General features: G+C 38.6%; 1 protein-coding gene across 1 annotated transcript in view; it reads right to left on the bottom strand.

Annotated features, from left to right (window-relative positions):
- The window catches only part of ccdc146 (coiled-coil domain containing 146), a 159,501-nt gene extending 146,947 nt beyond the window's left edge, over positions 1 to 12,554 (bottom strand). The window contains exon 1 of the mRNA XM_028811642.2: positions 12,443 to 12,554. The gene's annotated coding sequence lies outside the window, so the exon portion shown is untranslated. The remainder of the gene's footprint in view (positions 1 to 12,442) is intronic.
- Positions 12,555 to 13,442: the final 888 nt, after the last annotated feature.

The following is a 13,442-nucleotide window of genomic DNA, read 5'->3' as shown; positions in this document are numbered from 1 at the left end:
TCGTGCTGAACTGGACAAGAAGAAAGAAACTTGAATGTATGTACTGTGAAATCAATGAGATTGCAGTCCTTGAACATGTGGTTCTCTATGTATGCTTCCGTTTTCCTCTTACATCCCAATATCAGTGAGGGTGTGTCTGTGAGCATGTCCTGGAGTGGATAGGTGCTTCATCCGGAGTCAACTTTGTCCTTACAGATGATGTTTCTCAGATGGATTCAATAAGCAGATTCAATACAGGATGAATGGACTCTTCATGGTCTCCACATTTTAGAGTTAGTTTCTGCTTTTCACCAGATGTTACTGGTATAGGCTCCAACTCCCATCCATCCATCCATGTTATGGGGGGGGGGGGGGGGGGGGGGGAATGTTGCAGGTATCCTAATAGCACTAGGGCCAAGGCAGAAGCCACTTCTGAAACCAGCAGCTTATGCATTAAAGCACCTCAGCAAATAGAGGGAGACAGACTCAGCATCCTGACTGCTCTAGGAATATTCAAATGAATTCTCACTGCAGTGCCTGACCTGAATTTCAGGCTGAACAAAATAATTTAGTTCAAGTTACTGTGAATATGAAATTGTAATTTGTGTCATTTTGTTTTTAATGTTATTGTGGTCATTTTGCCACCATCATAGCTTTGAGGTGTAAGCAGAACAATCTTTCCACAGTGCAATTCCCAACATTGGGACAACACTCCCTGCTGGAGACAGTTAGATTAATTAATGACTTTAAATTTGCACCATATGAATAAGCAACCGAGACTGTGGCCATGAGGTTACTCTGCACTGGAATGCTGCCCTATCCAGCAAAGGTTTGGTTCCTTGTGCTTACTGCTGGTAAGATAGCAAGGATTAAACATGTTAAATAATAAAAGTAACATAGTGTTTAGTGTTCCTGTCTCTCTTGGTTGAAATGCTGTCCCAATCATTGACTACATACTGTTTGCATGTTCTCAAAATGTATGTGTAATTTTTATTTATGTACTTTCTAATCTTGCAGGTTATGTTAATTGGTGACTCTGGCAGGCTAATTCAACTAAACCTCTTCAGTCTTGAACAGAGAAGGCTGTGTTTAGATGTAGCCCAAGTCTTCAAAATTCTTAAAAGCAAAAATTGGATCTATTCAATTAAACAGGGATTCGTATAGTTTGGGAAAGCATTGTAATTTAACATAAAGTATCTTTCAGCCAGACAGCACTTTTTCACAGACAGGGTTGTGGGAATCTGGAACAGAAGACTGAGTCACATAGTTTAAGCAGAAATACTGACACCTTTTTAAAAAATAATCTTGATGAGATATTGGGCCAGCTTAGCTGTTGGCTAATTAAACTTTTTTTTTTTGACCATATCATCTACTCTTGTTTGTGGTCTATGATTAGTTTCTACTTTATTTTTGATCCTGGTGGTATATGTTCTAGTTCCCTATTACTTATATTGGAAAAAGACATTTCAGAAAAATATACTGCTCAAAAAAAATTAAGGGAACACTTAATCATCACAGTCTAACACCAAGTCAATTAAGCTTCAGGGATATCAAGCTGTCCAGTTAGAAAGAATAAGTGATTGTGAATCAACTTCAACTGCTTTGGTACAAATGAAAGTGACAAAAAGGTCCACTGGAGAGGCAACAGCAAAGCAACTCCAAACAAGGGAATGGTTTTGCAGGTGGTGGCCATTGCTCTCTCCTTATCCTTCCTTGACTCATTCTTCCTTAGTTTTGTGTTTTGCTACTGTTCTTGTCACTACATGAGGTGGAACCGGCAGCCAATTCATGTTATGCAAGGTAGTCAAACTCCTCCAGGATGACACATCCATACGTGTTGTCGCAATGAGGTTTCCTGTGTCTTCCAGCACAGTCTGAAGAGGATGAAGGATACCAGGAGATGGGCCATTACATGAAGAGAGCTAGACAAGGCCATAGAAGGGCATCAACCCAGAAGCAAGACCAGTATCTGCTCCTTTGTGCAAGGAGGAACAGGAGGAGTACTGCCAGAGCCCTACAAAATGACATCCAGCTGACTACTGGTGAGCATGTTTCTGACCAAACTGTCAGAAACAGACTCCATGAGGGTGGCATGAGGGCCCAACATCCTCTAGCAAACCTGTGCTCACATCCCATCACCATGTAGCTCGATTGGCATTCTCCAGAGAAAACACTATTGGCAGTCACAGCCCATCACCATGCAGCTTGAATGACATTCGCCAGAGAACGCACAATTGGCAGCTCCATCCTTTTGTCACAGAGCACATGTGACAAATATGAAAGAGTCTGGAGACACAGTGGTGAATGTTATACAGCCTGCAACATCATCCAGCATGACCAGGAGCTCACTGATGTTCTGATTCAGGTCTGGGAGAAGATCCCTTAAGACACCATCCGTCATCTCATTAGGATAATGCCCAGATGTCATCGGGAGTACACACAGGTATGTGGGGATCATACACACTACCAAGTCACATTATGACCTGCAGTGATGAGATTCACACAAGTTGAATCCGCTTGCGATTTCAAGTTTTGATTTTCGGTGTGATGTTGAATCCAGCCCTTAGTGGGTTGGTGACTTTGGTTTCCATTGACCGTTGCTACATCATTTTGATCTCAACGAATTATACAGTATTTCTCAGTGAAAAATTTCCACTTGAATATTTCGTTCATCAAGATCCAATATGTAATTTAAGTGCCCCTTTTTTTTTTTGAGCGTAGTGTATATTTCTGGTTAATTTAATTTTGAAAACCTTAAACACTAAATTAAGTTTCAATTTCACATCATTTCATTTCTATTATGTTCACGGACCTTCCTTCATGGGTTTGAAGAAAGACAGTATGGGATTATATAGTTTCTTGGACTATCCTAATATAATGACGTGAAGCCTAAAGAAGCATCCAGTTTGTCACATGATCTAACCCTATGATCTAAGCTGCCTGGGAAATCAAAAATGGGGCCTGGGAAACCTAATAATATTTTCTAGTCACTGTCCATCCATCCATTTTCCAACCCTCTGAATCCGAACACAGGGTCATGGGGGTCTGCTGGAGCCAATCCCAGCCAACACAGGGCACAAGGCAGGAATCAATCCCGGGCAGGGTGCCAACCCACCGCAGGACACACACAAACACACCCACACACCAAGCACACATTAGGGCCAATGTAGAATCGCCAATCCACCTAACCTGCATGTCTTTGGACTGTGGGAGGAAACTGGAGCGCCCGGAGGAAACACGGGGAGAACATGCAAACTCCACGCAGGGAGGACCCGGGAAGCGAACCCAGGTCCCCAGGTCTCCCAACTGCAAGGTAGCAGCGCTACCCACTGCGCCACCGTGCCGCCTTCTAGTCACTGTTTTTTCTACAATATGACTGATATACAGTATATGAAGAAAGACAATCAGGAATGGATATATCTAGGCCTATTTTAAACGCCTTTGATAAAGGAATTAAGCAAACCTGTTTGCAAATTTATGGAACGAGACATCTTCAAGTAGTGTTAACTATGATCTTTTATGATAAGAGGATAAGTTTTTAGTTTTTTTTCAGATAGCAAAAAAGACATATGAGAGTTGCACAATTCTTTGTAAAAAAAATAAAAGCACATTTGGAACAAGATGTCAAAGTGTGAGATTAAAGCTGAGAGCATCAAAGATGTCAGATTCCTAAAGTGAACTTCAGTGTAAATGCCGCTCCTTGGGGATCTATTAAACTGAGAATGAACTCATTTAAGGCATACTGCCACTGATCACAATCATCATTGCACAATTAGTCATATCAGTTTATTATTTAAAAACAGCATATCAACATAGGAGGAAATGAAAGTCCCGTAAAAATAAATGAGGCCTGGGTGCCCAAGGCAGTATAGTTAAATTAGAAAAAATAAACAGAAAATAAATATTCAAATGAGGACAAAAAGAATCATTTTACCCCTGATACTGCACTGTTACATTTTACTAATGATTTCAATAACTGCTTGACCGGTGATGGTCATTCAGAAAGCTGAACAGCTGGTACACCAGATTACATAGGGCATATCAATTGGAATGGAAAAATTACAAATCCTTGGACATCTGTTATGTCATTTCTTACAAAATGATCGTTGAGGTCTTTAGGACTAATCCGAGTACCAGGATGGTAAATTTTCTGTTATTTGCACATTGTTCCCAGTAACTATTCTTCTAAATTGTCTATCAATAATGTGCAATTGCCAAAGAAACTAAACACACACATAATACTGTATAAAGATGCAATCATACTGGTACACGCAAAATGTATTCTAAATATGGAAATTAACATTCTTGTCAATGAAGCACATTGCAAACTTTACTGTTTTCCATTTGTCCTTCTGTAGATTTCTTTCTTCCATCACAGGACCACAGGGAGCCTTACCCTATCTAAGTGGCAAGATAACCAGCTGTGCATGGAGCACTGTATCATCACACTTAACAAACACAAAAAAGATGCATAGTCACGGACATTTTGTTTCCCATTTTGCTAACCTTGGCTGGGCATACATTCAACACGGGACCTTTCACCAATGCAAGGCCATTTTGAATCATCATTTAATGCAAGTGACAATAATGACCCTGTAAACCTGTAATACAACCTGCTTATCTTTACAGTTTGGAAGGAAAACTGGAGTATCTAGTGAAAACCAAACACTTTGACACAAGGAATATATACAAACTACATTGCTTTAGCCAATAATTAAAGCTATACAACAGTAGCAACCACAATTACATTTTCAGGTTATTTTTGGGTTTTCTTTTAATTAGAATGAAATTCCTGCTAAACAGTGAATGGCAGTGTTATTTGACACTATTCTGTTGTCCAGATATTTCTTGCGGCCTCAGTTCAGTGATCATGCAAATCCTACCTTTCATTCCAACCATTTTCAAAGTCAGAAATTACTTGTTTTGATTGTCTTAGGGGAATGTAGAAAGAAAGAATGTACATGTAATAATCACAAGATTTTTGCACATCAGAATCTCTTTTCCTGCAAAGGACTGCCAACTTATCTAGGAATACTTTGAACCTGGTTCTTTAGGAATAGGCTTAATCTCCCTTTGCCCTGTGTGATTCAAAATAATGTATAGGTTAATGGAATATGTTAACCTTCTTTAATCATTGATTGGCTGCAATTCTGGAAAATATTTAAAAATAATTCATCAGACATCTACTGCACAAATATGCACTATGGTGATGACAGAGCAGTGAAGAAACAGGAAAGACAGAGTAAACAGGGTGGCCAGGAAAGTATTAAAATGACCAGGAGGACTGTGAAAGAAAAACCAAGGATCCTTCAATTTAAAAAAAAAAAAAGTCCAGCAAAAATCAAGCATGCGTTTTCAACAAAATGGTTCATTGCTATCTTATGAAGATATCTGTTTATATCTGGTATCTGTTTATAAATTCCAAAGGTTGCATTTAAACAGACACAAATCACTTACATCATACTTATTGAGAACTCTTTCTTAATGATTAATAGTTATTTTTTGTCTATCCATCTATTACTGGATGGCTTATTATCTATTTTTGATTGATTTTCCTCATTCTCAGATGCATTAGGATTCCCTCCTTGAATGAGTCTGCATTGATGCATTAAACTCTTTTACATTGTCTTATAAGTTAACTGGAAAATATGCATAGTACAAAATATTTCGGACAATACAAGACATTATTATTGGAACAAAATGATAAATTAAGCGATTAATACAGTGCATCCTCAGAGTAATAGACTTCAGCAACAATGGACAACAATCCGATGTATATAGATTATTTTTGGAAAAAATAGTGAAAAAAGTTTAATAAAACAAAGTAGACACTTACACGGTAATATATCTACATAGTTCCAAACCCACACACAAATTCAAACCCATTTCTTGTAATGCAGCTTGAATCAGTCCCAGTGAATCAGATCAAGTTCAACCAGTGAATCAGATCAAGTTCAACACCCAACTCAGGCACAGAGACACATTTTCTTTTGCCCATAATTAGACAGCAATTGACTGCATTTAAAAAGAAGTTGCAAATTCACTTGTGATCAGGTTGATTAAATCATGAGATGGTGAGAAACGAATAGCAGCACTCTGTATTTAAGCCCATCAATGTGACAAACAATCAAAGCCCCCTTCTCTTACACTGTACAGGTCAGGCCGTCAATGAGATTTCAGTGTGATCTTTTGCCAATCTTTATGCCAACACTGGATTTGCCTTTGAATGTGTAGATTTAATTATGTTTACTAATTTATGCCTGGATACATAGCAGATAGACAATGTATGATAGTGAGAAGTGTAAAAGTAGGGTTGAGGTCTTATGTTTGTTTACCTGTTTTACAACACACTTTTTTTCTTTGGATTAACCATGTCTGTCAAAATGTTTAAAATCTGTGAGAATGATGCAGTAAAATACATGAGTAATTGGGGGAACCTTTATGTTTTATGTAGTGATTGAGGACAGACTGAAATTCATGGTAATATAATCAAAAATTGCTACTGTATGGGTACATGTATATTTTGTGTGTGTCTTGACACATGATGGAATTTGCCAGTTGTCATTTCCATTTCTTATTGTATTATAATAATGAAAAATGATTAAATTAAATTCAGCATGGGCAGCATGAGGGCACAGTGGTAGTGCTGCAGCCTCGCAGTAAGGAGACCTGGGTTCACACCCCAGGTGGTCCCTGTGTGGAGTTTACATGTTCTCCCTGTGTCTCTGTGGGTTTCTTCCGGATAGTCCAGTTTACTCCCACAGTCCAAAGACTTGCAAGTTTGGTTGATTGGTGCTGCTAAACTGGCCCTAGCCTGTGAATGGGGTGTCTGTGTATTCATTTGCCCTGTGACAGATTGATGCCCTGTCCAGGGTTTGTTTCTGCCTTGTGCCCTGTGTTGTCTGGAATTGGCTCCAGCAACCATCATGACCCTGTTCAAGACAAAGCAGTTTAGGAAATGACTGACTAACTAAACTGAGCATATTTGTTTTCAAGAAGAACTTTAATTTCTTGTTTAAAGCAGCAAGTGGTCACATTTAGGAAAAATATATAATATATAAATAATATATATATATATATATATATATATTATAAGGTGATTTTCAGTGCATCTTAATAATTCTCGCTTTTTGACTTGGATATACAGTATATATATACTGTATACTGTATATCCAAGTCAAAAAGCGAGAATTATTAAGAAGCACTGAAAATCACCTTATAAGTGCATTGAATCATGTGGTGTCTCGTGATTGCCACACTATGGAAATAAGTAGTGAGCATTAAGAAAATAAATAGATGTTAGTATGTGTTAAAACAATGCATTATGTTGAAATAAAATAAGGAATGCTACTTATACTTTATTTGTAAACACAATTTAGAAAAATACAGGTCCAAACACCAGATCTCTTTCCAAGTCTGTTTAATTATTAATAAAGGGTAAAGTACAAAGTTTATGTGCCCAAAGAAAGATCAAACAGTTAGTCATTTAGGGAAGCAGAAGCCAAACTGCAGGTTTGTTTCTGAAAATCTGGTGCCAAATGTGCAAATATTGAATGAATGAAGAGATGTGGAATATAGCAGAAAAGAATTTAAAAGAACAGAAGATGGTGATCTCAAAAAGTTGGCTTATAGAGTGTGGGATGCCATGATAATGGAAAAATTGTCTTTTTAAGACATACTACATTATTCTGAAATAATGAGCTATGGTACTTTGAATGTTCTGTCATTGCTAAAACATCTGGTTAAACATATGGTTAAAAAAACAAATGCAGTGGGATTTTTATATTTGACATTAAATAAAAGCAACAGAATTTAAAACTATTAAATATGCATTTGAATGAAAACTGAAATGCACTGGAAGAAAAATGTACATTTTGGAGATATTGTAGTTTTTCTTACAATTCAAATTCATCAGGCCAATGATATGGAGAAGACTGCAATTTATGTTCTTTTATAAGAACACTGAGATTATTATGTCTGCAAAATAACTTCCTTTAACCTGTATGAACAAACTGCTTGTACAACTATGAATTGATTGGGAATGTGCCACTTATGTTGAAATTACATTTCTAGACTAAACAGTAAATGTAGAATGAAAGTAGTTTGATCTGATATTGAGGGAAAACAGCTGGTACACAGTTGGGACCCACCCTGGTGGGACGCAAGTTCAGATCTAGGGCCATTAGCAAGTATATCAAAGAGACATGACTAAGATCGACACACCTTCTGCAAAGTGCATGTTGCGTAAAGTACTTGTTTTGTTTTTCTTCTGGAAAGTGCAGAAGCTATAAAATGAAATTTCTAGTTAACTATGCAGTTCTAAAAGACACACGTATGTTAACCCAATTTAATTATTATAGAAAATGCAGGGAATAACATCTTTTGCTTTGCTGCCATCTGGTGATGAAGACTAAATCTGCAAGCTGGACGTTTTATTCATTTGTCCAGCTGAAGGACTGATTTCACCACCCAAGGCTAGTTCCCTTTGTGTGCCTTTTTCTTCTTCTTCTTCTTCTTTCGGCTGCTCCCGTTAGGGGTGGCCACAGCAAATCGTCTTCTTCCATATCCTTCTGTCCTCTGCATCTTGCTCTGTTACACCCATCACCTGCATGTCCTCTCTCACTACATCCATAAACCTTGGCTTAGGCCTTCCTCTTTTCCTCTTTCCTGGCAGCTCTATCTTTAACATCCTTTTCCCCAATATACCCAGCATCTCGCCTATGAACATGTCCAAACCAAGGCAAATCTCACCTCTCTGACTTTCTCCAAACTGTCAAACCTAAACTGACCCTCTAATGTACTCACTTCTAATCCTGTCCATCCTCGTCACACCCAGTGCAAATCTTAGCATCTTTAACTCTGCCACCTCCAGCTGACCTGCTTTCTGGTCAGTGCCATCGTCTCCCACCCATATAACATAGCTGGTCTCACTACTGTCCTGTAGACCTTCCCTTTCACTCTTGCTGTCACAAATTACTCCTGACACTCTTTTCCACCCATTCCATCCTGCCTGCACTCTCTTTTTCACCTCTCTTCCACAATCCCCATTACTCTGTACTGTTGATCCCAAATATTTAAAATCATCCACCTTCGCAAACTCTACTCCCTGCATCCTCACCATTCCACTGACTTCCCTCTCTTTTACACACATGTATTCTGTGTTGTGTATTCTCTTTGTGTGCCTAAAGCTACCCCAATACACACTGGTCTTCATCTTCCCAAAACCAAATATGCAGGTGGACAATAGATGGCTAATTGCAGTGGTTTATTAAAATACTACCTTATCACAATATGTTTAACTGCCTTTATATCTGTTTATTTGTAGTAGTTGTAAATGAACTAAACATTTTCACAAATGTTATTGCTAGCACTGCATTTCCAAATAATAGTTTTATAATTTTTAAAGTAAAAACAAAAAATCCATTTCTTGCCAGCAAAGTTTGTCAAATTATTTATAGGCAGCATCAGTTCATGGGCATGGTTATACACAAAAGAGACAGGACGTATACAGTTAAATGTCTTTTAATTTTGGTCTCAGAGGAAGTGAACACGGAACAGTGTACTAAGAACCACTTTAGAACTTACAGACAATACAGAGTATATCGGTAATTCATTATTTCAAACCTTTCAAAATGTAAGCAACAGAAAATATGGAATTAATTTTGAACTACTGAAACTGTGTACAGCATGGTGGCACAGTAGTTAGCACTACTTTATAACTCTAGAGTGCCTTTCGGAATCCTGGAGCATTTTTTGTCTGTGTGAAGTTTGAGTGTATCCCCTGTGTTCACATGGATATATCCTGGATACTCTAGTTTTACGTCCACATCCCAAGTGCACTCTGTATGGAGTGTGGAAGTGCCCTGCCAGGGGCTGCCATCCTCTCCAGAATTAGAATGCCTTGCTCCTATAGTGCTATCATAATAGGCAGCTTTTCCACATTGGCCTTTCGATTGGACAAAACTGGAACTGGAAAAAGTTCCACTGACACAAAACTTATAAGGGCTATATTAGGGTGTGTTAATTATGTACGTACAATGGGTTTTAGTGTTTAATTAATTTCTGTGGGGAACTGAGGGTAGGTTTAGTTTATTAAAACATATATATATATAACACAATTTCGAGAACTGACACTGACAAAATGCAATAATGGACCTGCAAGTCTAGCAGTAGTGCATTTCTAAACACACAGTGTCGACTTCTGTTTACATTTTGTGGATAATTGTTTTGATTGCCATTTGACCCTCTAAAATGGCATTCAGCAGTAACATGCCACAATACCAAATCATGGTTATGGCTGCAGCTCTTCCAGGTGGCCTCAGGTATAAAACACAAAACATCCATTGTAGGCATTCATCAATTAATTAATTAAACCAATGGGTTATCCTCATGGTTTTCTCAGTCAGCTCAATGTTAATTTAATAACTGGTTTCTACATACATGTGTGAAGGATACCATTTAGGATATCATTTAGATGTGATGATTGAAATCAGTGTTATGCCCCTTGTGCTTGTTAATCAAGCTACACCCTGCACTGTCATTTTAAATTAATATAAACAAGAGAAAAAATAAATGAGCAAAGCTTATCTGACACAGTGATGTCATGGAACAAGGAGTGCATCACATTATACAATGGTCTTACTAATAACTCTAATTAGATAACCACATTATGTATTCAGGTTGTTAATTCAAAAATGCCCAACATTTTTCTCTTATGGACATAATTCTCTGCATTTATATAGCGCTTTTCTCACTATTCAAAGCGCTCAGCAATTGCAGGTTAAGGGCCTTGCTCAAGGGCCCAACAGAGCAGAGTCCCTATTGGCATTTACAGGATTCAAACCGGAAATCTTCCAAGTGCCAGTGCAGATCTCTAGCCTCAGAGCCACCACTCCGCCTCTTAGGAAATTCTTAGGAAAATGCCTGGGTAGTCATCACAGGAATTCAGCAACAATTCCTGACCAGTACATGCGTGACAGGGCACAAAGAACTACTGGTGTCCCATCCATGGTGTTAGTTTCACCTTTATGACACCAGCCTCCCTGTACTGAATCACTAAATTGAGGGCACAATAACAATACAGTAAAGTGGAACTGAAAGAAAGAAAGAAAGAAAGAAAGAAAGAAAGAAAGAAAGAAAGAAAGAAAGAAAAAGAAAACCAAACGTACTCACTGTTGCAACATCACACCAGTTGGCCAGGTTTCCCCTCTTATTTATGCATTATTAACCATCAGTTCAGAGTTACAGGGTCATTTCAACAAAAGGACTCAAACCTGGATGGGGAAGTCGTCCATCACAGAACACACTTATGTATATCAGATCAAATCAGTTTCCAGTTGACCCACCCTGCACATCAATAGGATACACCAAAATATTCAAAGAACACCCAATAAACATACATGCATGATTTCCACACTGACAGTGTACATGCAGGTTTTGAATCTGGAAGCTGTAAGACACCAGTGCTATCCAAAGCACCATGGGCTCGCCCACTTTATAAAAATCATATGGAAAAAGTAAACATCCCAGGTAGTTTATTTAGTATAGATTTACAGATCCTCATAGGTTATCAGGTCAAATAATACATGACTTATCAGATGCCAAATGTTTGTGTGTTTAGAACATAATGTAATTGGGGGCGGCACGGTGGCGCAGTGGGTAGCACTACTGCCTCGCAGTAAGGAGACCTGTGTTCGCTTCCCAGGTCCTCCCTGGGTGGAGTTTGCATGTTCTCTCCGTGTCTGCGTGGGTTTCCCCCGGGTGCTCCAGTTTCCTCCCACAGTCCAAAGACATGCAGGTTAGGTGGATTGGCAATCCTAAATTGTCCCTAGTGTGTGCTTGGTGTGTGTGTGTGTGCGGCCTGCGGTGGGCTGGCGCCCTGCCCGGGGTTTGTTTCCTGCCTTGCGCCCTGTGTTGACTGGGATTGGCTCCAGCAGACCCTGTAGTTAGGATATAGCGAGTTGGATAATGGATGGATGGAATTAATGTAATTGCAAACAGCACCCTTTTAGTTCTGATAAAAATGATGCAGGTGTACAAATCAACATGAAATAATGTTCAAAGTGTACATTTTACATTAGACATGTCTTTAGATTATAAATACAGTATGTTCACGGGAAGTTTCAAGCCTGCTACAGTCTACCCTGACATTTAATATTGTGAAGTGTATTAAATATCAATTAGCAGAAGACATACTTTGAATACAGAATGAGACAAGTCGCACATCTCAACCGAAAAGTGGTACAGCTTATTATTAATAAAGGGTTAAAAAGTATATTTTAAACATTGAAAAGGGAAATAAAATGAAACAAACGTTAGTTTACAGAAAGATCTAAACGTCTGTTCGAGCATTAATTTTGTAGATTTTGTTTCCTCCGGAGTAACAAGATTAACTTTTTATATTTAACTCTAAGTATTACAGTATTGCTCAAATATTGCTGGTTGTTAGAAGTATTGGCCTCACCTGATGAATGGCGGAACGGGTGAAGGAACAAGAAGTTAAATCACAGCAGATTTGTTTTTGCAGCCTCCTCGTATGTAATATCAGCCATGCTCTTGTTGATTGCGTCCTGTAGCCATGGCGACAAACAATCGCGGCTCTTTCTCTTCCCTCCGCCTTTTAAACTTATTCAGCTGCTGCCAGCTACTGGATGATCACGGAATCGCGCAGAAATTCGTAAATCACAAGCTATGTGTACTAAAAATCCGCATGTCTTTTAGGAACATTGATAGAAATAAAGGTGCTTGATTATCTGAACGATAACTAAAGCACTATTTCAGCGCAAAATTTAATCTGTGAATCCACGACATCTATTGCTATATATTAATCAAGGCAGCACCAGCTGTTTATTGGAAGGCGAGGTTAGTGGATTGCAGATGCATCCTCACGGGCAACCCCACTCTCACGCAGACTGGCCAGTTTAATGTCAACAGTTTTTCTATCACCCACGTTTTTTGGATTAAGGAGGAAAACCCCTAGAGACATGCGGAGTCCATATTGACAGCGTCCAGGTCAGTGGTGTCTAAGTCAGGTGTCACACCATTGTATTATCTTGTGCAGTATTTAGCAGCAAACCGCGCACACTTCGATTTTCTTTGCTTTAATATGTCTAAGTGTATCGTCTATAAGTATTGCTTATCTGGGGTCAGTGTTTACAGTCTCACTTATAATTGCTGCTGATATCTCCCTCATGACTGTGCTGAACTTTATACGGACCTGAATTTTATTGTGAGAACTGAAGTTTACGGTTTAAAATTTAGCTTTGCTGAGCAAGACTGAGGTCTCCTGTGACATAGAAATTGTGCTTCTTCATTTTAGTTACATTTATGGACTTTAGAAGAAGAAAGATGTTTAGCTGTGCAACAACAGAGGACAATAAGAAGTATGAGATTCATCCATACATGCATCTATTAACCATACTTTGGTTTACGGAATAATAACATAATAAGAAGGCTTGTTAAAT

The sequence above is a fragment of the Erpetoichthys calabaricus genome, chromosome 1 (genome assembly GCF_900747795.2).
Source record: "Erpetoichthys calabaricus chromosome 1, fErpCal1.3, whole genome shotgun sequence".
Lineage (NCBI taxonomy): Eukaryota > Metazoa > Chordata > Cladistia > Polypteriformes > Polypteridae > Erpetoichthys > Erpetoichthys calabaricus.
The sequence above is the reverse complement of the archived record's forward strand: the minus strand, read 5'-3'. Positions and strand labels throughout refer to the sequence as shown.